The following is a 22,935-nucleotide window of genomic DNA, read 5'->3' as shown; positions in this document are numbered from 1 at the left end:
TGCCTAGGAAGGCTGAGGAGTGGGCTAAATTGTCTAGGCTGATGGTATTTCTGCGACTCATCCTCTGTGCAGACCCCACTGAAGCGTGTAGCAACTTCCCTAGGCATGATGGGAGTTGTAGTCCAGTGGGTTTGCTTCATGGGAACCTGTTAGTGCTTGCATTATTTGTATCTACTGATGACAGATAAATCTTTTGGTTGAACCTGACTGAAGGAATACAGTGTTCTCCCCCAAAATTTGTATTCAGCTGATTGGCACGAAAAAATACCTGGGTGGGGCACGCCGGGTGAATACAAGGCAGATGCAGCTCTGCTTACAACATAGGAGGATGTGGAGGCAAACTGATGACAGCCGGGTGTTTACCAAATTTAGCCGGATGGAGCACTCAGCTAATAGAGCCTGGGGAGAACCCTGGGATAGTGGACAAGCCCAATTCCAAATGACAGCATAGCCCTTCCCAGCTACAAGGACGCAAAGGCACCATGCATGTTGTCTGTGTGTAATATGGGTGTTACATGATGATGCTTGTTTGTGAAATGGCAACGACTGCTTTGGGAATAAACAGCAGTTATAACTAATTTTGTGTCCACAAACACATTCTGGTGAATGTCACGTGTAGAGATGGGCAGATGTAGAGATGTAGAGAGTTTGTATGTTCTCTCCGTGTCTGCGTGGGTTTCCTCCGGGCACTCCGGTTTCCTCCCACATTCCAAAAACATACGGATAAGTTAATTGGCTCCCCCTAAAATTGGCCCTAGACTATGATACATGCACTACATAATATAGACATATGGCAATGGTAGGGATTAGATTGTGAGCTCCTTGAGGGACAGTTAGTGGCAAGACAATATATATATACAATGTACAGCGCTGCGTAATATGTCGGCGCTATATAAATACTAAATAATAATAATAATAATAATGGGCATATTAAGGGGAACTCATGGAGAAGCATGTGATGACCATTGTGCCATGTTGCACATTTCTTGTTTTGTTTTTTTTGTGCAATGTTAGCTGATTAGAGCTACAGGCAGCACGCACTAATTTGTCCTTATTCAAGCCCTTTGTCCACCGCTTTGAACCAATTTATAAATTTTGCTTCTGCGATCATTTGACGTTTTGAAGCTATCCTTCAGGGCAGTGGCACGTAGATCATGCATGCTGTGTCAGTTGGAATGAAAGTGTGTAGCAACTGGGAGTTCAGATTTGGTATCGTTGATAGTGTGCTTGTGTCCATTCATACATTTGCGCAGAGTTTGTCCACTTTCTCCCATGTACATACATTGGGGCATTTAGCACACATGATCAGATATACCGGATTGGTGGATCCACAGGAAAATGTGCCTTGTATTCTGTACTCCTGTTGTGAACCTGGTATCGTTAACCTGTCAGTGGAGTAGATGTGTCTGCAGGTCCCACACCTTTTTTGTTGGCAGGGTGATGTTCCGTTTTTGTTGTGGCCTATTCAAAGAACTGAGAATCATCTGTTTTAGGTGGTGTGGTTGCCGATATGACAAGAGGGGAGGTTTAGGGAATGTCTTTCTCAGTCTGTGATCCTTGTGTAAAATGGGATGAAGTTCCTTAGCAATCCTCAAGATTTCTAGGTGTGGGTTGTAGGTGACAACCAAAGGGACACGATCCTCTTTCTGGTTTTGCTTATATTTCAGGAGTTCAGTCCTGGGGATGACATTGGCTTTCCTGATTTGGGATTCAGTCATAGGAGGACTGTAACCTTGTTTAATGAAAGTGTTCTTAAAGGATACCCGAAGTGACACGTGACATGAGATGGACATGATACGTACAGTGCCTAGCACTCAAATAACTATGTTGTGTTCCTTTTTTTCTTTCTCTGCCTGAAATCATTAAATATCAGGTATGTAAGTGGCTGACTCAGTCCTGACTCAGACAGGAAGTGACTACAGTGTGACCCTCACTGATAAGAAATTCCAACTATAAAACACTTTCCTAGCAGAAATTGGCTTCAGAGCCAAAGAGATAAAAAGGGTCAATAGTTCATAAATGTTAGCTCTGGCATACTTCAACTATTGTGTCATTTGAGCAAAAACAATTAAAACAGTTAAAACTTAAAAAGTAGATTTAAGCAAAATAAAACTGTGGAATATCTTAAGTCATTTTTAGGAGAAGGTAGATAGATACAATTGTTGACTTCATTAGTTTTTTGCTTCGGTTGTCCTTTATGGTGATCCAGGTGCTTGTCTCTGTCCATCCTGTCAGAACAAATCCGGTTGTACCTTTTATAGCAAAGTTTATGGGCAGCTGGAGGATGGTGACAGACAAGCTTTGCAGCTCCTGGAGGATTGTGGCCTTACTACCTGGACACTGCTTGCATTGTGCTGAATAATGACCCTCAAGCCACATAGCTCTACCTGAGCTGTATTTCTATCTCCTGCCTGTGCTTCTGTCTCTCCCATCACTGTCTCACGCGCTTTCTCTAGGCCTGCTGGCTTTCACACTTTCCCAACACTCTACCTCTGTTCACTACCTCTGCACATGACCTTTTGCACTGTGTCCCCTGTCGCCCTGCACTCCTGATTTTTCCATCATGCTCTCTTCGTAACTTAACACTCTATACCACTCTGCATCAACCACTTACTTAATCTCTCAGCAGTAGAGGGAGGAGGTGGGTGGAGTCAGGTGATCAGCTTCATGCTGCAGATGGAGGGCTCTTCCCTACCTGAGGAAGCAATGCTCACTCTCCTGGCAATTGCTGTTTTTCCAAGGGGATAATAGTCACATAGAACAACTTTTAGAAAGGCAATTATTTTTCTGTAACAGTTCCATCAAATAGGCAAGCTGTGTGAGGGAAGGCAATAATCCCTGATTCCTCTTTTGTTATGCATGAACTAGGGTTTTAATGCTCATGCCTTGAGTATGATCAAACACTCTTCTATCTACGGACACCATCATTCCGCCCAACTACAGTAGCAGAGGTATGATCTATTCTTATCTAGCTGGAGCCCAGTTTAAACAGGTCCACTTCAAGATGCTTGTTAGTTGTTGCTGAATATATACAGGTGTTTGGGATGTTCTGTCTCCCCTGGTGTGACCCATGCCTGTCACTCGGCAGAGGGTTATGTACACGAGTGTGGCAGGGAACAAGGTGCACGGCAGCAGAGACTTATGTTTCCTGGTTGGTGAGTAGCGGCGTGCCATCTGCTGCAGGCAGGCCAGCTCTGGTCACTTGTAGGCTAAGCTGATTTCCCAGCCTGCAAGCTAAAGCCTCATCGTTAAACCAGCTCCAGTCCATCAGGTTTGCACGAGGAGGCTGTGATCATGTGATCGGTGTGTTTTGAAAATAAAAGCTTGTAGAGTTTTGGCTGCTGCTCAGATGTACGGTCATGTGATTTCCTCAGGAGCTGCAGCTTGTATACATTTTTTAGCTAGCTGTGAGCCTGGATAATTTAAGCCACAGAAATAGAGATAACCTATAGCATGATAAAACAATCCACTGGCGTACAAAGGCACGTACACATGCCTGACTAAGGCAGGTGTTAACGACCGCCTCAGCCGAAAGGCGTGTGTACAGCGTCTGCCGACCCCCCCCCCCCCCCAATGCTGAAACTATCTGCCGGGCAGATCAACTCACCCCTGTGACAGCCGATCACGTTGTTTGCACTGCACCCTGCCCACATAAGCGTGGCCAGCCAGCAATATCGTCCTAGGGGGTTGGATCCCGACCCCCGAGGGACGACCTTAGTGAAGAGGTGTGTATGCACCCTAAGACTGTAGCATGTGTAGCTGGAAGCTCTTCCCAGTGCTGGATTGGTAAGCAGGAGGGCAATCCAGAGAATTACCTATACAGAGGAAAGTATCTAACCTTTTTTTTTTTTTTTTTTTCCCCCTTAGGCCCTGTTTCCAGTAGGTGCAGATTTGTGTGGGTTTTTTTTTTTTTTTTTTTTTTCTCGGCACACATATTTGCACAGTAATGAACTGCTGTGGGCCTGTTTTCCTTAGATGCGAAAAACTCATCCAGGAAAAAAAAAGTTTCTATTTTTCGGACATTGCATGCAGGATCGAGCATGCGCCATCAAAAACAGCCTTATGACTTTTGCAAAAATCACACCTCCCAGTTTAGTGTGGGCGGTGGCTTAGTGCAGAGTTTGTAATGTGCGTCCGTGCATACTTTCTATCTATATTACTAATCAAAGGTTGTGTTTTCAGCACTGGTAAGCTTAATATCTATTATGGTATGTCTCCTGCTTTATTGCAGCAGGTTTTGTTCTAGTGAAAGGTGTCATTTTAAAGGAAACCAGACAACCATATCAAGGCTACCAGCTTTATTTCCCAGCAGTCCTGCTGATCCATGAGCTTCAGTAAGATAAGACAGAACATTTATATGGTGCTTTTCTCCTGGCAGATGGAACGCACCAGAGCTGCAGTCACTTAGAGAGGCAGAGGTGGGGTAAAAAAAAAAAAAAGGCGGCTACCTGATCCGGGGGGCTGAGCGGATCAGGTAGCCACAAAAACCACCGCTCCCCCGCCGCTCTTGTGTGCCGCATTGGCCCACTTTAACGTTCGTTAAATGCACAATGCTGCAAGGAGAAACTGTATGTCTCTCACATCGTGCAGGGAGGCGGGGGCGCTGCCAGGGAGAGAGCTGCCCAATGGCAGCTCTGGAAACCCTGCAGGAACGCCCCTGTCTGGGAATCCCTCTCCCTGTGTTTACCTCCGAGATGGAGACAAATATTGTCGCTAATCTCAGGGGGCTATAGCGTGGCGGTTTGGGGACACAGAGACCTGACATGAGGCAGAGAACAGGTCTCTGCCCACCTCGGGTTCTCTTTAAGGCGCGCTCCACAGGAAACCAGGATCAGTAGGGAGCCTTGCCAAAAGGCTCCTTACTGTTTTACATATTGGCTTGAGCCAGGATTCAAACGCTTATCAAGGGGTTCAGATTGCATTTATAATGCAATTTTTTAAGTTTCCATTTTTTTTTCAACAATTTATTTATAATTAACAAGTAAAAAAAATTTCAAATAATTTTTGACTTTTTTGTGTGTGGCCCACAGTCTACCATTGTGTGTGTTTTCGCATGCCTTTTCCACTCTGCGGCAAACCGCATATATATCCCTAAATATATAATTATAAACTTTCAGTAATATAGATGTAGACTAAAGGGAACTTTGCCATTGTGATGGAGTTTTGTAACTTGACTAATCTAGTTGATTCAGCAATCGTGTTATTTGGGGTGCACCACACCTCCTCCGCGTCTGGCTTGTCAAGCTCTTATCCGCCTGGGGCTCAGTGTCAACTAATCCTCAGCATGTCCCCAGGGTCCCCTTGCCAGCAGCAAGACGTATGTACTCTGCAATCTTTACATGGCCATGTGGGATACTGCTAAGCGCTTGCTTTTTTGTATTCTGCTTTAGTAAGAAAATCTGTTCAGTACATTTCACAGAACTTGGATACGGAAAGTGTGTGTGTATATACAGTATAATATATATTTAGCATTGCCCATTTGTGACTTGAAACACAGCTGTGCCATGTGCACATCTGATCTGTAGGTAGGAGTAGGTAATCAGACCTGATGTGTCGATAACAGGTCACATTTATGAGTCAGATCACAGGTATGTAATGAAGTTACAGAGTGGGAGGGAAGAAGGTTGTGGCTCTGGCCATGCACTGGCAGATTGACTTGGCAGATTATGATTAGATCAGAATGTACAAGCAATGCAGTTGAACTGCAGCAAATGTGCCAGGAAACTACACTGGGGTTTTAAACATCTAGTTAGGACCTGAAGGAAAAAGAAAATCATGTGTTTGCTCCAAGGGACTTAAATGGATGAAAACTATCACCATGAAAGATCCGTGTTCACTTGCACTCTTTTTTTGTAAAGGTGGCTATACCTGCAGAGATTGACATCCAGTGTGACAAACAGATCAATCCCTATCTGATCTGAATCTGATCAGAGAGGGATCAAATCCATCCACACACTGCACACAGATTTTCAATAGAATTCGCCATGAAACCTGTTTGAAATCTACTGCACTGCAGCATTGTGCTTTTGATAAAGTGCAACGATATGCGCCTTTGATCTCTCCTAACTTGTCCGATCTACCAACATGTTCCATACCCTCATAATTTTGATAGACTTCTGCTGTAGATCGATCAAAATTACAATTGATTTGGTATGTTCGGCTATAGATTTCTGGCAGGTTCAGAGTGATAGAATCCGCTGGGGAAAATCTGTGTGTAGTCTATTTTAAGGTGGCCATACATCTAGATTTGGCTGCCAATCGACCATCCAATTAGATAATCACTATCAAATTGGTGCCACAAAAAGCATACCCTATCAACTATGTGACCATTTGTTGCTGGAAAATCTTGGTCCAACATGCTCGATCGGTTAAACGGCGTCATGAGTCTGATTCTCTAAATATTTCATGTTGAGATCGAACAGGAATCGGCCTGCGGTTTATGGCGGCCAGTACATCTCTCTCCGATCATATTTGATCAAAGACAGAGCTGTCTATTAGCTTCAAAGATTCACACGTTACCCACCTACTAGGCCTAGCATAGACCCTCGTGCCGGTGCAGATCTCCTGCAGGTACACCACTCCTGCTATACCGTGATACAAACTTCAAAAAATGGAGACTGCACACAAAAGGCTTCAGCAACCAGCTGTATTCAAAGCATGTAGAGGCACAAACACAACATGTTTCGGGCGGAGCCCTTCCTCAGGTGTGCAGTCTCCATTTTTTGAAGTTTGTAACAGAGCTGTCTATTGGCTGTTTGGCTGCCAAAATGCTAGATGTAGGGGTACCTTTAGTTTTTTGATCTCACAGATATCTGCCAGATCAGTCAGCCATTGTGTGGCTTTTTAGGTGCATGCACATCTGGGAAAAACATTGCTGGAACCCAACTTTCAAGATGATTTCAGGTAACTGTTTACCCATGACTGCTGCACAGAGGTGCTCTGTAGCTCTGCTGTGGGAAATGTAAAGGATGAGCAGGTAATCTCCTTCTGCAGCTTGCGGCTGGAAATGCAGGAGCCGCTGGCCAAGAATCTTCAATCTTGGTGAGTAGGCAGACTGAGTTCTCCTGTCTTCTCAGGAGAGCAAAATCCATAATAGAGTATACTTACTTTGGTGATCATGAGGCAGTTTGGGACCCCGCAGGAGGCAGTCAGGATGAGGCTGGGCCGCATAAGGAATTTCACGACTCTGCCCGCCCCTCTCACTCTTCTTTCACAGAGAGGGGCGGGGAAAGGCGGCGATCTGTGCGGCGATTGACGTCAGGAGGGGCAAAGGTGAAGCTGAAAGCTCTGCCCCTTCCAGGAAATGCCGGCGGATGGCCCCCCGGGCGATTTGGGGGCTCTGCAGCCCTCGTTTAGCGGCGAGGATGCGGCAGATTAATTGGGAGCACTGAAGCGAACTATAAGGAAGCTTTTGCCGGCGAGGACCACAAATTAATGTATCGAGGGCCGCAAATGGCCCGCAGGCCGCGAGTTTGAGACCCCTGCTTTAATCCCTTAAACAGTATACATTTGGTGCTATTGGCACTGAACAGTGGTCTTTGCTGTGCCAGGCTGTTGTCCTTGACGCTTCAGTGAAACTCCTCAGTGTTTGGATGCTGGAGATGCACAATATGTGCCTAGTACAATAGTCATCATGTGCTTTGTGCAGATATGCCCAAGAACAGGCTTTTATTTGTGTGTCTTTGTTGGCTGGGCCTGAGCCTCTTGTAAACACGAGTTGTGAGTGGCAGGGGGTCCAGCCTGCAGCCTCAGTGCTGTCAGCCACAATCCCATCCCTCAGTTTCAGGGACCCTGACATTCTTTGGTGAGAGGGAGGCCTCCAGCAGCTGAGTATGTCGGCATGACTGGGTGTAGGCCGCTGGAAGAGCTCTTTGTCTTCTACCTTAAAGGGAGCGCTCTATAATAACACTTAGAGTTACAGCAGACCCAATTACAATCTGACTCCCAACACCGGTTTTATTTCTAGTCCCGTGTAGGCACTGGTTGGCAGACTATTGTTGTATAAATTCCATGGTATGCTGGTGTTAAAGTGGACCTAAACTCTTGAACAGGACTGAAGGGAAACTGAAAGAAATGCACCCTGTGTGTGTTTAGAGTTTAGCCTGCCTAATTCCCTTTCATCTGTGACTAATCACAGGTGTGATTTTATCTTAGTTGTGCCAGCTCAGGAATTTCTGCAGTCCTTGGCAGAGCAGCTAATTTGTAAACACAGGATATTAACCCTATATCTGTTTCCATGATGGCAGGAAATAGACATGCTGCATATTTATTGCATGATTTATATCGACTGTAACAAATGTTTTTTTTCTTTAAAGGTTATTACCGGTATGCTGTTGCTTATCTTTTTAGAACAGAGACAAGCTGCAGACTTCAAACGGCTTGACGTTTGGACTGCTGCTCGGCTCTACACCCACTGTGCCTGCTTTCAACTCCTTCAGCTAGGCTCCTTCAGGTCATATGAATACATGTTCAGAACAGAAATTGTAGTTCCTCAGGATTCCATTTTCATAGGAGTAACATTTGGCTACTGTGCTTGCCGAGCTATCACATGACGACTATAGATTTGTGCCTGGGGTTGTTTTTAAAGCCTAGAACAGCTGTTTGTCAGAGCAGCCTCCACACACCCTGTTCTGATTACAGTATATTTCATGACTGGATACAAGTTCCTGTTACACCTCCGAAAGTCATTGGTCATGTGACCATGAGCCCAGACAGGAAGATCTAGGCTCAGAATCTCTATGGACTACCCACTTGCATGCATTTAAAGGGAACCAGAGAGAAACGAAAAAAAAAAAGAAAAAGCTTTTATACATACCTGGAGCATCTTCCAGCCCCATAAGCCTGGATCGCTCCCACGCCGCCATCCTCCGCTTCCTGGATCGGCGGTACCGGGTCCCGTCACTTTCGGCGGACGCGGCCAATTGTCCGCATCACAGGGGCTCCCTCATGTATGTACGCGTGAGGCTGCGCAGCAGGCAGCCTCACGCGTACATACATGGAGGGAGTCCCGTGTGATGCGGACAATTGGCCGCGTCTGCCGGCCGACTGGCGGCCATGACGGGACCCGGTACCGGCGGATCCAGGCAGCAGAGGACGGCGGCGTGGGAGCGATCCGTGCGTATGGGGCTGGAGGAAGCCCCAGGTATGTATAAAAGCTTTTTTTGAGGGCCTCTGGTTCCCTTTAAGTGAATGTAGAAAACCCCTGTAGCAGCCACAGCATAGAGCAGGGGTGTCGATCTGAAATTCAAAGTGGGCCAAAAATAAACACTAGGACCAAGTCACGGGCCAACCTCCTTGTCCAGTTGTGTGACCACACACACACACACACACACACACACACACACACACACACACACACACACACACACACACACACACACACACACACACACACACACACACACACACACACACACACACACACACACACACACACACTTAAGTTCCATGGTGCCTTTTGGCCCTCCACTACACAGTTCCCTGGTGTTTAGTAGCCCTCCCTCCCCAATACAGTTACCTGTTTTTTAGTGGTCCACTCCCTGCCCCTACAGTTTCCTGGTGTCTAGTTGCCCTCTCCCTCCCCATACAATTCCATGGGGCCTAATGCACCCTCTCCCTCCCCCCTTATACAGGTCCCTGGTGTCTAGTGACAACTCTCCCTTCTTTATTATACAGCTACCTGGTGTCTAGTGCTTTCCCCTTCCCTCCCCAATATAGATTCCTTGGTGATCTAGGGCTTCACCTCCAATATAGCTTCCCTAGTGGTCAAGAGTGGGCCAAACATAATGCAAAGTGGGGAAATCACTTTGGGGACAAATTTTGATGGCTCCGAGTGCCAAATTTGGCCATCGGACCGAAGTTTGACATGTAGGGCATAGTACGGATAAGTTAATTGGCTCCCCCTAAAAAAAAAAAAAAAAAATGGCCCTAGACTACAGTACTTACACTACATAATATAGACATATGGCAATGGTAGGGATTAGATTGTGAGCTCCTTTGAGGGACAGTTAGTGACAAGATATAGATATATATATATACTGTACAGCGCTGCGTAAAATGTCGGCGCTATATAAATACTAAAACTGTAAGTACAGGGTTCACGGTCTTACCAGTAGAACGGTGAACTGAGTGTATATCCTTTGAACGGATACTTTAGGTAGTTCCTAATTTTACATATAAGTGGTAAGATTGTGTCATTAATGGGCATCATAATTCTGACCAGGCAACAGATGAGCTTTGCCAAGCAGCCAATCCTGATTTTTTTTTTTTTTTTTTTAAAGGGTATCTGAGGCAAGCAATAAAATCTATCTTTACTTACCTGGGGCTTCTTCCAGTCCCTAGAATTAATTGGTGTCCCTCACCACAGTTCCTCTCTTCTCCCGGTGGCAGCCTCTAAGGATCGCCGACCCCTTCCCCCCCCCCCCCCCTCTCATGGGTCAGTGTCTTCTGCACAGGCACCCACGTCATCATGAGCATACTGGTCACATCCGAAATGACAATAGCGTCCAGCTGATAGATTGTCAATGAGATGGAAGTGATTTTGGCATGCAAGCAGATTTCGTGCACATTGTGGCTTTGTTCACATCTAAAATCTCAATTACTGCCAATTAAATTTTGTGGATGTCGCCCCCCCCCCCCCCCCCCTCGGCGCGTTTGTGCACTGAGGGTTTTTTAAAGCGTTGTTTTAAGCGCTTTTGTAGCAGCTTTTTTTTCACTTCCTGACGCTTTTTCAAGCGCTTTGCGATTTCCCTATACCTTCTATTGAGCAAAAACTCTCAGAAAATAGCAGGGCTGTGGAGTCGGTCCAAAAATCCACCGACTCCGACTCCTCAGTTTAGGATTCCTCCGACTCCTCTAATTTGCATATTACAATTTTGTTGATTAACAGTATGTAACGTGAAATTCGTCTCTTCACTGCCAACGCTTAGGAATTTTACAAGACAACTGAAGTGAGAAGGATATGTAGACTACTATATTTATTCCCTTTAGACTAAAATTAGTCCTTGGTAAGAGTACTTGTAAAAGGTACAGACCAGAACAAAGAACATCTATCAGGCCCTAGGCAATGTAACTGTGGGTGCATGTAAGAATGATGTGCAGGTACTCTGCAGGAGAATGAGGAGATTCTTCCTCTATTACACATTCTTCATGCACAATCTGAACAAGGTTTATGGGTGACAGACAACACCTCTCTATTCAATGTGCACAACATTCTCAGAGGATTCCCTGCAGCTCTGTGGGGAGTGCATATGTAGAGTATAGTACTACTGTGTACCAAAGTAAACCTGAGACAGATGAAATTAAAGTGCTATACATACCTGGGGCTTCCTCCAGCCCCCTTCAGGCTAATCAGTCTCTCGCTGTCCTCCTTCGCCACCTGGATCTTCTGCTATGAGTCCAGGTACTTGAGCCAGTCTGGTGTAGTGCGCATGCACACACTCCGCCGCCGGGGGCGTACTACACCTGCGCAGCACTATTGCGCAGGTGCAGAATGCCCCTGGCTGTGGAAGCGACACGTAGCCAGACTGCTCTGACTGGCTGAATTACCGGGACTCATAGCAGAAGTTCCAGGTGGTGAAGGAGGACAGCGAGGGACTGATTAGCCTGAAGGGGGGTTGGAAGAAGCCCAGGTATGTATAACACTCTTCTTTTCATCCGTCTCAGATACCCTTTCATTTATAGTCACCAAACCAAATTTTAACAACATATCAAATTATTTGATTTCATGAGCAAAGAGAGTGCATACATTTGCCAGCATCAATGCAGAATTATTTCCATATCATTGACCATCTCTATTAGTGAAACGGCTACACATCAGGATTTATTCTTACAGCATAGATGTTATTTAGTATATATAAGAGATTTCTGTGTACACCTCATATATACAGTCACAATCAGATATGTATATCTGACTCTAAAAATATGGGGACTGCTTTATTGAAGCAGCACAAGTAACTAATTTTGATTGGTTTATTTCATTTTTGTGGACTGAGCACAGCTATTACTGTATATATACATTATTTTTAATAACTATTATCTGAGAAATAGAACATTTTATCATATTTTCTATTTTAATTACAGTTACAAATTCATTAGGAGTCGGTGCATTTTTTCCCGACTCCAGGCACCCAAAATTGCTCCGACTCCACAGCCCTGGAAAATAGTACAGGCAGCGCTTTTCTGAGCGAATCGAAAACGAACCGCTCAGATGAGAACACTCTAATAGGGAATCATTGCACACGCTTTTTAGGGCAATTTTCAAAATCGCCGGCACTTGAAAAGAGGGCAAAAACGCCCTAGGTGTGAATGCGCCCTGTATGAGACCAGTAATCATTTTTTAGGTGTATGACAGTACAGTAATTGCAAGTATGTAATCGCATTAAAACTTAAAATATGAAATGATGTTGGGAACTTAAGTGGCAGATTACTGAAGATTGGCTTGAAAGCGGAGTTTTACTTTAAAGATGGGAGGGAGGCAGGCGGGCGGCACACACTGTCTGGATGTTGTTTTGTGGGAAGCGGCACCTGTAGGAGTCAGAACAATGTTCCCCTCTGAGCAGCGAGGCGGGGTTGTCAGCTTTTGTGAAAAATCACGAACAAAAGGAAACCAGAGCCCTTCTTCACCCAGGCCGAGTGTGAGCAAGATAACCGAGAGGGTTTATTTTTATCTCTGCCTGTTTTCATGTGATTCGCGCTTTCTTTTAAGTGTGTGTGTGTGTGTGTGTGTGTGTGTGTGTTTTTTTCCTCTGCCTCGACCTGCTAGCAGAAAGCAGCAGCGGTGACAAGCAAGCATCTCATAATCAGCATTGTCTGTCTAATTCTGCCTCCTGCCCTGGCAGTTTGATACCCACCTGTGCATTAAGAGGGAGAGGCCTTCTAACTCTATGCCTCACCTGTTCCCCAGCCTCCCGAGAGGAGTCTATGGTCACATGACTTGTGGACATGGATCTGGTCCTGTCAGACTTTGTGCGCTCGACTGGTGCTGAGCCAGGATTGGCTAGAGATCTCCTGGAAGGTAAGGCTATCAGCTTACAGCCAGTGTTTAGCTGCATAACATGAGTCGATGACATTCTTCAGTGTCTGGTGCACACATCCAATTTTACCTCATCCGTGTAGTATGAGAGCTTACCTATACAATCTGTTCAGAGCTTTCAAAATATCTTGGCCCTTATGCTGAGAATACACCATGAATTTTTCGGCAGTTAGATGGTTCGATAGATCATTTCCGACAGGTCCGATCTATTTTTGATCGTTTTTCTGATCCATTTTTTCATTGAACTGAATGGAAATCAATCGGAAAATCAATCGGGAAGTAAATCTGCCCCCAAAAAAACCTCATTGTGTATTCCCTGCATTATACTACATGGCGGTGGTGAAACTGGCCATTCAAAATTGTATTTGTGTACTTGGCTTTTATTAACAACATCTAATAGTGTTAAGAAAAGCTGTAGCCTGTACATTTACCACTGCAGAGGATAGCCCAGGGGTCGCGCAGGGGTCAGTAGGGTTTGCTGCCGCTCTGTACCTGCACTGTAGCCAGTTATGCATGAAGAATAAATGTGCATAAGCATCTCTGTGCTACTGCTGGGGAGGGGTTGTGTAGGCATTTACCGAGACTCCAGTATGTGTACAGGTATCCCCCAAAGTTGCTTATTGATCAGGCACACCATATAGTAGTTTTAAAGTGTGTGTGTGTGTGTGTGTGTGTGTGTGTATGTGTATGTCACTCCTGTCCTGTGTGTGTGTGTGTGTGTATGTCACTCCTGTCCTGTGTGTGTGTGTATGTCACTCCTGTCCTGTGTGTGTGTGTGTGTGTGTGTGTATGTCACTCCTGCCCTGTGTGTGTGTGTATGTCACTCCTGTCCTGTGTGTGTGTGTGTGTGTGTGTGTGTATGTGTGTGTGTATGTCACTCCTGTCCTGTGTGTGTGTGTGTATGTCACTCCTGTCCTGTGTGTGTGTGTGTGTGTGTGTGTGTGTGTGTGTGTATGTCACTCCTGTCCTGTCCTGTGTGTGTATGTCACTCCTGTCCTGTGTGTGTGTGTGTGTGTGTGTGTGTGTATGTCACTCCTGCCCTGTGTGTGTGTGTATGTCACTCCTGTCCTGTGTGTGTGTGTGTATGTGTGTGTGTATGTGTGTGTGTATGTCACTCCTGTCCTGTGTGTGTGTGTGTGTATGTCACTCCTGTGTGTGTGTGTGTGTGTGTGTGTGTGTGTGTGTGTGTGTGTGTGTGTGTGTGTGTGTGTGTCACTCCTGTCCTGTGTGTGTGTGTGCGTGTGCGTGTGTGTATGTCACTCCTGTCCTGTGTGTGTGTGTGTGTGTCTGTCACTCCTGTCCTGTGTGTGTGTGTATGTCACTCCTGTCCTGTGTGTGTGTGTGTGTGTGTGTGTGTATGTCACTCCTGTCCTGTGTGTGTGTATGTCACTCCTGTCCTGTGTGTGTGTGTGTGTGTGTATGTGACATACACACACACACACACACACACAGGAGTGACTCCTGTCCTGTGTGTGTGTGTGTGTGTGTGTGTGTGTGTGTGTGTGTGTGTGTGTGTGTGTGTGTATGTCACTCCTGTCCTGTGTGTGTGTGTGTGTGTGTGTGTATGTCACTCCTGTCCTGTGTGTGTGTGTGTGTATGTCACTCCTGTCCTGTGTGTGTGTGTGTATGTCACTCCTGTCCTGTGTGTGTGTGTGTATGTCACTCCTGTCCTGTGTGTGTGTGTGTGTGTGTGTGTGTGTGTGTGTGTGTGTGTGTGTGTATGTCACTCCTGTCCTGTGTGTGTGTGTGTGTGTGTGTGTGTGTGTGTGTGTGTGTGTGTGTGTGTGTGTGTGTGTGTGTGTGTGTGTGTGTGTGTGTGTGTGTGTGTATGTCACTCCTGTCCTGTGTGTGTGTGTGTGTGTGTGTGTGTGTCTGTCACTCCTGTCCTGTGTGTGTGTGTGTGTATGTCACTCCTGTCCTGTGTGTGTGTGTGTGTGTGTATGTCACTCCTGTCCTGTGTGTGTGTATGTCACTCCTGTCCTGTGTGTGTGTGTGTGTGTGTGTGTGTGTGTGTGTATGTGACATACACACACACACACACACACACAGGAGTGACTCCTGTCCTGTGTGTGTGTGTGTGTGTGTGTGTGTGTATGTCACTCCTGTCCTGTCCTGTGTGTGTGTGTGTATGTCACTCCTGTCCTGTGTGTGTGTGTGTATGTCACTCCTGTCCTGTGTGTGTGTGTGTATGTCACTCCTGTCCTGTGTGTGTGTGTGTGTGTCACTCCTGTCCTGTGTGTGTGTGTGTGTGTGTGTGTGTGTGTGTGTGTCACTCCTGTCCTGTGTGTGTGTGTGTGTGTGTGTCTCACTCCTGTCCTGTGTGTGTGTGTGTGTGTGTGTGTGTCACTCCTGTCCTGTGTGTGTGTGTGTGTCACTCCTGTCCTGTGTGTGTGTGTATGTCACTCCTGTCCTGTGTGTGTGTGTGTGTATGTCACTCCTGTCCTGTGTGTGTGTGTGTATGTCACTCCTGTCCTGTGTGTGTGTGTATGTCACTCCTGTCCTGTGTGTGTGTGTGTATGTCACTCCTGTCCTGTGTGTGTGTGTGTGTGTGTGCGTGTGTGTGTATGTCATTCCTGTGTGTGTGTGTGTCAGTGTGTGTGTGTGTGTATGTCACTCCTGTCCTGTGTGTGTGTGTGTGTGTGTGTCAGTGTGTGTGTGTATGTCACTCCTGTCCTGTGTGTGTGTGTACAGTGTGTGTGTGTATGTCACTCCTGTCCTGTGTGTGTGCGTGCGTGCGTGTGCGTACCTTTTTCCTTTATAAATGTTTTCAGGGACATGCCTTACAGTAGAATAAAAATATAACTGCAGCATCCCACTCACATTTTTAAAGCAATCTTGAGACTTGTAGTGAGAGATATAAGGAGGCTGCTGTGCTGATCTTTTTGCATCATTAGTTAGAAACGCACACCTGCAAGCAAGTCTACTTACTAGTAAATTATGCCTCTCAATTTTTTTCTTTTTCAAAATCGCACAGGATACAGTAATACACATTCAAGTGGACCTGAACTCAGAACTTCCTCTCTGCTATTTAAGATACGCAACAACATAATAACCTTTTTAAGAAAAATATTTATTTGTTACAGCTGATACAAATCCTGCAATAAATCTGCATTGTCTACTTCCTGCTTTCATGGAAGCCGACATATTAATATCCTTTTTTACCAATTATCTCTCTGCCGTGGCAGTCAGCTGACGCAACTGAGTAATCAAACTACAACTTGTGCTTAGTCCCAGATGAGAGGGAATTAGACAGTATAAACTCTCTAAATACATACAGGGTGCATTTCTATAGTTTTTCTTTTGTCCTGTGCAAGAGTTCAGGTCCACTTTAAGGGTACTTTCACTGTAACATGTTATGTTTTAACTGACAGTGGTTTGCGCACTGTAATGTGGTGCGATTTGAAATCAATAAGCGTTTCACACCTCATTAGTTGAAATGCAGCTGATGTTGTTGTTAGAATGCATGCAGAGCATGCAGTGCATTGTGAAAATCACATGTGAGTGAATGAAGGTGCACATTGACGAGTTGCATCTTTGCATGCGTTGCATCACAAGTCTTGCCTTTGGTTGTGTTATGTGCATGTTTTAATGCAACACATTGCAGTGCCCTAAAATGAAACTAGCCCTAAATGACAGGGCTGTGCAGTCGGTACAAAAATCATCCCACTCCGACTCCTCAGTTTATGAAACCATTGACTCCAGGTACCCAAAATAGCTCTGACTCTGACTTCTCAGCTCCTTAGCCTAATACTTGACAGGGCTGTGGATTTGGTACAAATATCATCCGACTCCTCAGTTTTTGAAACCACCGACTCCAACTCCAGGCATCCAAAATTGCTCAGACTCCGACTCCACCTCTATAGCCCTGCTAAATGGTCAAAAGCTCTACCTTTCCCTATGACAGATTTAAAAAATCTGGACGGCAGTGCAAACAGTCGTGCTCAGTTTATATATTCTGGCAGATTCTGATTTCTTAACCATTTTCATAGAATATGAATAACACAAACTTATCTTTCACTTAGGCCTCGTTCACATTGGGTGTGTTCAGAAACGTGTAAAAGCGCATCATAAAAAAAGCATGCATTTTAGTGCGCGTTTCAGTGCGTTGCGGTGTGCTTTTTTTTTTTAAGCATGTTTTGCTTAATCTAGCAGTTGTCAATAAAGATTTGTTTTCATACGATTTTTTTTTTCTTTTAATTGGGGGTAAAAAAAAAAACGCATGCGCTAAAAAATCCAGGGCTGTAGAAACTGAGAGCAATTTTGGGTAGTCGCAGATGGGGGTTTCAGTAAACTGAGGAGTCGGGTGATTTTTGTACCGACTCCACAGCCCTGAAAAAAGGGCACCCATTCACTTGCATTGATGTGCACTTTACAGTGCTCAATGCACAGAAATGCATGCAACACTACATTTTTGTAATGCAGTGCAGCACATAGATGTGGACCAGGCACATTTAATTACATGGGAAAATCAATACCTTGCAAAACACAAAGTGCTATGCTCTATGAAAAGCGCACAGAAACGGCCCTGATGTGAATGAGGCCTTATGGTTACTTGGCATACGCCATTTATTGTCTAACAACTGTGTTTACTCTTTTCAAATCATATTTGCGACACAAACTACCCAAATGACCCTGATCAAAAGTTTACATACCCTTGGGATTTGGCCTGATAACACAACTTGTTTTAATGGCTATAAAGGCTTGTACACACAGCAGACTTTTTAAAACTACGGGGCGTCAGACCCGCCCGCGGGGAGATCGTTCTGACGCAAGTTGCACGTGAGTACAAGCTGTCGTCAGACTGATGAGACAAATTTTGACTGATCCGCTCAAAAATTCGCAAAGCGAAAACGCATATAATTTTCCTATTATATTATAGGTGACTCGCACACTATGCTTGCGGTGTGCGAATTCTGATGGCTCTGCTGTGCAGATTTTTCCTGCCCAGTCCAGCGCACAGATTTCCTGACAAATGGAAACAGGCCCATTGACTATTATTGGCTATGCGAATCTGCATGCAGAAAACGCATGCAGATTCACTCTAGTGGAAACGAGCCCTCACTTTAGTAGTGATTTGCCGTTCCAGATGCCAAAGGTGCAATAAGGTAAAGAATCAGCAACAGAACATGTGGAAATCATTCATTGTGGTGGTTAGCTTTTCATGTAAGCATTGCTTAGACTAATGCTACGTACACACATGCGACAACGATCGTTCGTTGAGAACGACGAACGAACTTTTAATTGATGAAAGAACGACCTAAGTAAAGGTAGTTTTAAAATGTGTGTAACGATCTGATCGTTAGAACAAACGTTACATCACAGAAAGCAACTATTGCGCCTGTGCATAAAAATGAGAAGTTCCATGGAGAAATAGTGAAATGCGCATGTCAAGCCTAGTACTAACGACCGTTCTCCAACGATGTACTACTTTTGCAAACGATCGTCGTTGGTTAAAATCCGCCGAGACAGAACTTTCTTTTGTAACGATTTGGCTCGTTCGTCGTTTGCCTTAATAGTCGGTGGTTCGTTTTTTGTAACGATCATCGTTGGTAAAGATCGGGGAACGATCGTTACAAACGACTATAGTCGCATGTGTGTACGCACCTTTAGCCTTAGAGGCCTAGCTAATCTGCCATGTCTGTGTTCTGATCATTCATGAAAAGTACTTGGTGTTAGTTGAATCATGTTTAGCACATATGACTATTGTACATCCATAGGTAACTTAGAAGGCTTCTCTCTGTCACTGCGGGCCACCACAGATCCTTTACCGCTGTTGGCCACCACATGATAATGTAAAGGAGGATCAGCTCCAACCGTCTAAAGCTAAATAGCCACCACAAAGACCAGGGAAAATAGATCTGGGGATATGCTGGAATGAAGGATCATTCCCCAATCCACCTTCCGCAATTGCTTACCATGGGAACAAACAGGCGCAAACGGGACTTTGAATGATTACGGTAATTGGCACAGGGTTTTTTGGAGATCGGAACGACCATCAGAATCATCCACGATTGGATCCTTCATGATGATCATCAAATTAAACTACTACTATATGTTACCGGCCATCATTGAACATCTTTTAACGAACTTTAGTTTGTGGCTAACTATTTGACGTGAAAATCTTCTGGTGGGTATGGGCCTTACCACAGCCAATGTACTTTGTGCACGGATTGGTTTATTTGGAATGCTGTTGTGATAGTTTTCCAGAATTTTCAAGACTCACTTATCTCTGGCTTCTGTGGGCACTTCAAACCAATTTCGGCTGCCAGTCATCTTCTCTTTAGATTTTCTGTTGTCCTCAACTGAGGGCAAAATTTATTTAACCTGTGTACCCTTGTTCTCTTCTTGTTAGGTCATCTTGTATTTTTCTACTCTCTTCTTCACTTTTCTTCCTATCTGGTCTTTTTGTTTGTCGATCTTAGAGGTGAATTATGGTAAATGGTACAGTTCTCTGCTTTAGGCCTTACCCAGCTTTAGTCACCCTTGCATTTCATCATAAAAAATGTGGGTGCTCCAGTTCTTGTCTAGGAATCTAGTGGGGATTTCCTTAAATCATATCCTCTTAAAACCGAGACTTCTGGTTGGGTGTAATAATATTTCTTTGTACACACTTGGGTCAGGTGTCCCTCGATGTTGGTGATTCATTATGATGGACATTTTTCCACAGTAACTAATGACTGTCAATGAGAAACTAAATGAGGGGTGCAAAATTATGCTGCACTGCTTTAAGAGTTTTTTTTCTGCTCGCAAAATTTGCATTCAACTGTGAACGAGACCCACTGACTTGCATTGGTTGTAAAGCAAGCATGTGGGTAAAAAAACTTTGTTAGATAATTGCCTAAGTAGTGCAAAGGCTCTGGTTGCTTCCAAGGCCTCCCAGATCTTCCACGAGCCCACCGCTGCTGGCCAGTAGCTTCTTCACCTTCTTGACCATGCTCCCATTCATGAACAAGTTTATCCAGCACAGTCGAAAATGTGCGGCTTTGTGCTCCAGGGTATGCGTGGACTATAGTCGCACACATGCAGTACAGTAACTGTGCGATATCACGTTCAACAAGCCCTTGTTGAATATGTTTAGTGGGACCCAGCACTAGAACATTCCGTGGGTCATAGGACAAGTGTGGACCCTCCCGTAAAGGTTAATATTATGATTGATGGACCACTGTTGTTCTATTGAAATATCCACAGCTGGTTGCCTACCACTCGTTCTCCCCTCTCGATAGAACAGGCACGGTAAAACAGCATGTCTCTCCAGTGATCACTCCTACACTGTAGCTTATCAGGCAATAACTGCTTCGGTTGACAGAATTATCAGCATGGTTGCACCTTGAGGGCAATCTTTTGCTTTGAGTAGTTTTTACAGGCTCTCTATTACCCACCACATTGTGTTATTTTTTGTTGATGAGGAAATCCATAAAGTAAAGCCTCCTCTACACTGTACAATTTTCCGTCAGATAGGATCTATTAGATGGATCTATTATATCATTTCAAACCCGTCCAATCATATTGCGTTCGATTTTGCAACAGCTTTTGGGTACTTATTAAAGCAAAATTGATTTGAAACAATTTGGACGTCTACACACGATGCAATTTCTTATTAGAGCTATCTAATAGATCCGTCTATCTGATGGAAAATTATACCATGTAGATGAGGCTTGACGTCCTCATTGGTCTGGGCTACAGTGCTTGGGCAGACAAAAGAAAAGTGCTGTAAGCATTTTTGCTTTCCACACTTAGTTGTGTGGTCTTTTGCACCCAATAAAAACCATGTCATTATCTTTGCACTTTAAACTGCAGTAGTCCTGTCAGTAGCTTGTCATACACAGTTATGCATTCCACCACGGATCCGGTGGAGCTTGTGTCCATGATTGTTCGGCCTTTAATTCGCGGTAAGGACTTTTTGGTTTTTTTTTTTGTTTTTTTAATATTATTGTTAGTGTTGTACAATTATGTTCTGAGTGTGTGGATATATTTTTTTTCTTTTAAATCTTACACATATTTCTGCTGTAGCTGGAAGCTGAGTGGGGAGTTCAGATATAAATTTCTCCTAAAGGCACAGATTCTACACATTTTTAGTGTGAATTCCTAGAGTTTCAATACTTGCTTTTCTATAGCGCTGTCTCCATAACTGAGGTGATTGCATTCATCAAGTTTTTTCTTTTATTATTGCACCTCTGTTGTGTCTTTGCTTTCCAGTAACTAATGCAACTGTGCTTACTCTGAACATGTTGTATGAGTTGTAATTACGGTATGTTCAGTCAGAGGCCTGCTAGGCTGCATACAATAGATGAGCAACCTTACTTCTCTGGAGTTGAATGAGAACTCCACTTTTGTTATATAATTACCATAAATGTACGTCAATAGTGCAACAGTGTTGTAATTTTATTAGGGAGAAACAGAAGGTAAGGACATATGTAAACTCTCTATGGTGCCAGTCAGTTTGTGCAGGAAGGATAGGTCAGTGGCGGAAGGGAAGAGGTTGGGTTATGTGTTTGCCTTAAAAAAAATGTTGTGGCTGACAATCCATTTGTATTTGCCCACTGTTCTGGGTTTATTATGCAGCCTTACCCTGTGTTGCAAGTATTCCAATCTATTCTCTACTGTACTAAATCTTCTCTCTGTCAGCCTGGCTCTATTTGGTGCATTGCCAACGAGAAGAAAGCTTGTCATCACACCTCCATCATTCCTTCTCTTCACTGATTGGCTGAGGGCAGTTCAGTGTAAAGCTGCTGAAATATGATCTATGCTATGCTCAATATATTGATTATAAAGTAAGCTAGCTATAACAGAAGGAAATGGCAGCGCTTCCAAACAGACGCTGCACCTGAATTGACTACCTGCACAGGTATGCAGAGCTCAAATAACGGGCAGGTTACACACCTTGCATTCAAAACAGGTACAGTAAAGGGGGGCGTTAGCTTCAGCATAAGTTGTGCACAAATTATCCCTAATAGACTCTCCAACGGCGGTGACGTGCCCCATAGGAGAGAAACTAACCACTAATCTAGCAGTGAAACATATAAAAAAGTGAAGCATGTTCAAACAATGAAAATTGTCCAAAAAAAGAAAAAAAAAAAAAAAGGTTAAAACCTCAAACTAATGTAACAGTGAAACATATTCAACAGTGAAACATATCCAACAGTGAACCCTAGCTAGTCTAAAATTAAAATCATAATCCTCACCTGGTGCAGCTAGCCATAAATGGTATACACATTTGTTCAGAAGACAGCAAGCAATGGGCAGCGCTCACAGGCTGCAAGTGAAGTGAAAGCTCCAGAGATATGCCCAGCCCCTTGGGGCTAAATACACACCTTGAATACAAATCAGATGCAAATTATGTGCTAACACTAATCTAAATTCTAAAATTTGAATGCAAGCTGACACCCCTGGAGGCAGCTAGCCTGAAGTATACTTAAGTTTTGTACAGCAGAAGGAAATGGCAGCGCTTCCAAACAGACGCTGCACCTGAATTGACTACCTGCACAGGTATGCAGAGCTCAAATAACGGGCAGGTTACACACCTTGCATTCAAAACAGGTACAGTAAAGGGGGCGTTAGCTTCAGCATAAGGTGTGTAACCTGCCCGTTATTTGAGCTCTGCATACCTGTGCAGGTAGTCAATTCAGGTGCAGCGTCTGTTTGGAAGCGCTGCCATTTCCTTCTGCTGTACAAAACTTAAGTATACTTCAGGCTAGCTGCCTCCAGGGGTGTCAGCTTGCATTCAAATTTTAGAATTTAGATTAGTGTTAGCACATAATTTGCATCTGATTTGTATTCAAGGTGTGTATTTAGCCCCAAGGGGCTGGGCATATCTCTGGAGCTTTCACTTCACTTGCAGCCTGTGAGCGCTGCCCATTGCTTGCTGTCTTCTGAACAAATGTGTATACCATTTATGGCTAGCT

General features: G+C 44.5%; 1 protein-coding gene across 3 annotated transcripts in view; it reads left to right on the top strand.

Moving 5' to 3' along the window:
• The window catches only part of OTUD7B (OTU deubiquitinase 7B), a 153,001-nt gene that overhangs the window by 48,483 nt on the left and 81,583 nt on the right, over nucleotides 1-22,935 (top strand). The window contains exon 1 of one of the 3 annotated variants that reach the window (XM_068253206.1): nucleotides 2,810-2,951. The exons of the other annotated variants lie outside the window; for them this stretch is intronic. The gene's annotated coding sequence lies outside the window, so the exon portion shown is untranslated. Of the gene's footprint in view, nucleotides 1-2,809; nucleotides 2,952-22,935 lie in introns of those variants that run through there. 3 annotated transcript variants of the gene reach the window in all.

The sequence above is a fragment of the Hyperolius riggenbachi genome, chromosome 9, assembly GCF_040937935.1.
Source record: "Hyperolius riggenbachi isolate aHypRig1 chromosome 9, aHypRig1.pri, whole genome shotgun sequence".
Lineage (NCBI taxonomy): Eukaryota > Metazoa > Chordata > Amphibia > Anura > Hyperoliidae > Hyperolius > Hyperolius riggenbachi.
The sequence above is the reverse complement of the archived record's forward strand: the minus strand, read 5'-3'. Positions and strand labels throughout refer to the sequence as shown.